Consider the following 5,586-nt stretch of genomic DNA (forward strand, 5'->3'; position numbering starts at 1 on the left):
GCTTCTTCCGGATTGCTAATTTGTATTCCGTTCCCTCTCTCTCTCTCACTCTTTAGATTTTTAGTTGTTTAATCGTGTCGTATTGAAGCAAAGGTATTCGATGTTGCCGAAGCATGCGTGCGTGTTTGTGTGTGTGTGTGGTTGTATGCGCTTTTAAAATGCACACGCTGCAGTATCCGACTATATTCAGTAGAGACTTTATCGCAGAACCATCTTTAGCCAGCCCCTTAAATAGGCAGTGGATGTTAAGTTGATTAACAATATACTGTATTCCATTACAAGTTTGTAAGTACCTGACACATACGTAGGTATGCGCGGTTCAGCATAGCTTTTCTTTGTGAGCACATAGGAAGCCTAAGCATTTCAAGTCATGAGTGTGTGCAGTTATGTCAAATTTCGTCCCGTGATTTATTTGATTGAGTTTCGATGTGTGCTACATGATTCTTTACCACGAGATTAATTGGGAAGTTGCACAGTTTCCCATCGTTGCTTTATTTCTCATATCTTTTTATGTTTTTGCAAATTTGTTTATTATAGCTGCCACTTACGTACTTGCTATCTTTCATCTTATTTATTTTTTGAATATGATTTTATTTTTCAAAGTGCCGTCCTTTGTTGTTATGGCATGAGGTAATTCTGTTTTGTGTAAGCAGTACTGAGCAAGTACATGGTCTTTAGTAGTCTTTCTCAAGAAAGAGTCCTCATTAGAATGAATAAGGATTGATAAAAACTTATTCTGATAAAACGAAACCTTTTGCCTTTGATCGGCTGTGCATTTAAAGGCTCTTTCATTCTTTGAACATTACATAGGCCAGAGACGAGAGAGGCTGGCTAAGGCGAACTTACAGACTATCTTCCCGTAACTAGGATGGTGGTCTCTCCTGATGAGAGAATACCGAGAGGAAGTCACGTTGGGGATACCTTTTTTCCTCCAGTTCAACTCAAAACATGTCTGTGATCTTTTCCTTAGCCTCATTATTGTCTTATTCTCGTTAGTACCTCTCTCTTGCCTTGCTGTCCATCTCTGAAATAATGAACTCATAGTGAAACCACAGGGTATTTCCTAATTTTGAACCTTTGCTGACGACTTAGGCGCTCATTTTGGAACGTCCCCATAGGCTAGGTGAAAGTTAGGTGATCATGCACCCTACCTCTAAGTGGTCCCACCTGTCTCTATTTCATTTTATTACCTATCCTTTTCTACAGCTTTCAACTTTCTCTTTTCCTCATTAAGGAAGTTCTGGTATGCTGGTAGTAAGCCAAGTTAGTGGAGCACATCTAGTAACAGGTGCCAATTGCAAGAGCTCAAAAGGCCCGATTATCAGTGGATATGTACAGTTGGGCCAACTCTTGTGTGCTGATTCCTGTCGTACTTTTCATAAATTGAGTAGCTACTCCAGAGCCATACTACATAGAGCAAAAATAAAGGGACAAATTAGGTTTTGAAAGTTTCTACTGATTTCCGAGACTCTGCATGTGAGTGGTCGTATTCCAGAAATTTTCTGACCCTAGAGGGACTTTCTCCTTCATAGTTTGAGAACTGCATCAGGCAGTTGCAGTATCTTTTTTTATTGAGGTTGTTCCTTTTCTAATTTGTTTTAGTTACAAATCTTAGGTAAATAGTCCTTGCTGTCCAGGTTATCTTTCTTTCAGTAACTCACAATCAGCAGATGGATCAGTCTTTTAACAAGCCAGGTACGCTGAAGGTTTCTTCTATCTCTCCCTTGTAGTTTTGCGGATAACCCCTACCTGTAGCTGACGGTCAAACAAGCAAAAATGAATTGTCTGCCACTGGCATAACAATACCGTGGTGAATAGAAGTAGCGATACATTGCATTTATAGGACTTCCAAATTATTATCCCAGACGTTTGGAATATTGTGAACAGTAAAGGAAATTAGAATGAATTTCCAGGAAGTTGGTAATGAATGGGATGTCCGAATATCCTTCAACAATCATGAAGAAGCATTTGAGGCAAACATATAAATAATGTGGAAATAGGTAGTTATAAAGCTACAGGCGCAATCAGTGACTTAACTCCAAAAGAGCTTGGTGTTTACGGACAAGTTAACTGGGGTACAAAGAGTAATGAAAATAGAAGCCTCCCCTTGCAAAGATAACCAAAGCCACCCACGTGGATTGTAGCAAGAGTCAAACCAGAATATAACTATTTTAGGTCCTGCATATACCTGCCAAAGAAAACAGGAAGCATTCAGTCTGGGGACTTTACTCCATTCGGGAAAAACTCTGCCCTTAAGTTAAGTATAGCTTAGTTTTACCAGACCACTGAGCTGATTAACAGCTCTCCTAGGGCTGGCCCGAAGGATTAGACATATTTTACGTGGCTAAGAACCAATTAGTTACTTAGCAACGGGACCTACAGCTTATTGTGGAATCCGAACCACATTATAGCGAGAAATGAATTTCTGTCACCAGAAATAAATTCCTCTAATTCTTCATTAGCCGGCCGGAGACTCGAACTCGGGCCTAGCGAGTGCTAGCCCACAACTTTACCGACTTGCCCAACGAGGAACTAACTCTGCCCTTACCCGTGCTAAATCCAAGACCCTGGCACACATGAAAATAAACGAAGGTATGGGAAACGGGTCATATTTAATGAAGAACTTTCTCCTTTCGTTGTGGAAGAAATTCAAGATATGTGTCTGGAAAATCTGTGGAAGGCACATGAAGTACAAAACACAACGATGATCATTCTCTCTCTAGAAGACCCAGACGTCCCTTTGAACATAACATTAGAAATGAAAGCATTTTGGTTTTGGGGGTTCAAACCTAAACTACTTCAATGTTGTAATGTTTTAAATTTGGCCTCTCATCTAGTATTTGTAAAAGTGCAAAACTGTGTGACAATTTTTTGTTTCTAAAGCATGGTCTGAGAGTAAAAATCACAGATTGTATAAATTGTAATGAAAATCATAGACCTAGTAAAGAGAACTATTAGGACTGCAAAAATGAAGAAGGTTTAGTGTGCAAGTCAAGTACAGAACATATCAGCTTAGGATACACTAGAAAGGTTCTAAGGAAGGAAAAAAAATTCGCCAAGGGTGTAAAATCCAATGACAGTTTGAAAAAATATAAACCCTGATTCAAAAAGCTTCCTAACTGGAGCCATCAAGAAAGCCAATAAAACAAATGGATCACCACCAAACTGTGACACAAATAATTTGTCTTTACCCACCAAACCTTCCACTGGTTATCATCAACAGCTTTCCTCTAAAATATGCAACCTCTTTGCTTATCTAACGGAGGGCACCTCTGGTGAGGAACTGATGGATACACAATCTACCAGTAGGGTTGCGGCGACCAGCAGCTCTGTATTATCTGGTGGAAAAAACGAGAAACAGGAATAACTCTCTCCACCAACGAGAAATATTCGAGCACATCATATTCACCATTAATTTCAGAGAATGACTCGGTATCCTAAATCAATTTGGAATCCTTCTCAAGAAAGGAGGATAACACAACCCAAAGAAACCCCAGAAAACCGGACGAATCAAAGCCCAGTCTGTCAAGAAGTTAGTAATTAAAATATGTCATACTCCACTGGAACTGTATACAGGTCTGAGAGCTCAAAGTGACAGTAACCCAGGTATTATATGTCTCCAAGAAAAGAAACTAACAGGTAATACAGAGTATAATCCTGGATTGAATTATATTTGTAATTCTCCAGTGCCAACTGGAGAGTATGCAAAGGGAGTAGTGGCAATCATCGCTGATAGGTCATTACAACACTCTTTATTTCCTCTTCATATGATCTTCAAGCTTCTGCAGTAACTTTCTTTTTGACAGACAAGTAATATGCTCCTTATACCTTCCTCCTGATTTAGCCTTCACCTACACGAACATTCAGAACTTGGTAATTCAACTTCCTACCCCATCCTTGCTCCATGGGGATTTTGATGCTTATAATCTCCGATTGTGTGGAGGTGCAGGGGATAAAAATGGCAGGATATTAGAGGGTATCTTGGATATTCACAACGTCACAGTGCTAAATAATGGAGCAGTGACCTCTCATAATATATATACAAATACAGATTCAGGTATTGGCTTGAGGGTTTGCTTATCAAACATTTATAGTGAGTGTGACTTATCAGGTAAATGAATATTTAATAGGAGTAACCATTTCTTAACCGACATAAAGCCCATGAAAAATGCTCCTGTAGAATCCTCTCCTAACTGGAAGGTGTATGAAGCAGACAAGGAAATTATTAAGTGCCCTAATCAGCGGGGATCATCAGAAGATTGTCTGTATTATTGTTTTTAACATTGTAATTATTCAGCAAGTGCACACATTCAAATAAACCACTCCCAAAGGGCTATGACCTTGGTTAGCAAACTTCAAAGAGCAAAATGCAAATATGTGAAAGAAGAAATATACAGATAATTAATGAATTTTTAGAGCTTAATTGATAAATGTAACATCCCACACGTAAACAGAAGTTGAAAAAGTAAACATGTTAGGTCAAACGGAGCATTTAAGTCATTATATCCTTTCTTAACTTGCGACCATCAACATCCATAACACTGCCATTTTGCCTTCGTATTTACTGAATAATTGTTCAGCTGCTCTTAAAGTTGCATAATTTTGCAGCTCAGTGGTCTGGTTAAACTATTTTGATAATAAAAAACCGTATAATTTTACACACACACATATATGTATATGTACATACATACATATGTATGTGGCTGAACTACTGTAGTAGTTTATTTCGTATATCACCTCTATTAATTTGTTATTTTCTCTTTTTTCACTGATCAGCTTTCTCCTCTTGGGACGTTTGTCTGACAAGTTAACATCCTTTTTAGATTGATCCCTATGAGTGAACGCATATTTTAAAGAATGATTAACAGTAACAGTAATGAAATTCATTGGAAGAGGAAAATTGAAAATCTGATTGTCGTGATGTAATCCTAGATCATTTATGTTAATGGATTGGAAGTCTGCTGTAATACTTGTTCACGGCATTTTGTTAACACTTCAGAAGAGGATCGAAACTTTTTTGTATAGAATAATTACATTACAGATCGAAACTTCAACTTTGAAACACTCCCCGGTTTCCATTTAAACGTAATGTCGCAGATTTGTTATTATGACTAATTCTAAATGGAAAATGATTCCAATATGAGAATTATTCGAGGTGAGAAATTTTGGCATTTAAAACCTCTTCGAAATATGAAAGTACTCGATGTGAGAACATTTTCAAATATAACGAGTTTGCAGTTGAATCTGTTAAGTAAATCATTTCAGTCTGAAATATAATTGTTAAGAGCAATGTTACAATTCACATAAATTTACATAATAGTAGCTCAGTGTTATAAAGTTTTTAATTTAAATTTCATTATAATAGTTTTCAATAAAACCAGTTCGTATTTTCTTATTGGTTTTGAGATTAAGAAAAATTGCAAGCTTAAAAGTCTTAAAATAAAACCCATATTTAATAAGCTAAATTTCCTACTAAGGCAGTTTTCATATTTAACCCCATTTAATAGATCTCACAAAATTGTGATTTATACCCGAGGAAGGCTCTTCACTTTCGCTCCCTCCAAAGTGAGAAAAGACAAGTACAAA

Source organism: Macrobrachium rosenbergii, chromosome 29, assembly GCF_040412425.1.
Source record: "Macrobrachium rosenbergii isolate ZJJX-2024 chromosome 29, ASM4041242v1, whole genome shotgun sequence".
Taxonomy (NCBI): domain Eukaryota; kingdom Metazoa; phylum Arthropoda; class Malacostraca; order Decapoda; family Palaemonidae; genus Macrobrachium; species Macrobrachium rosenbergii.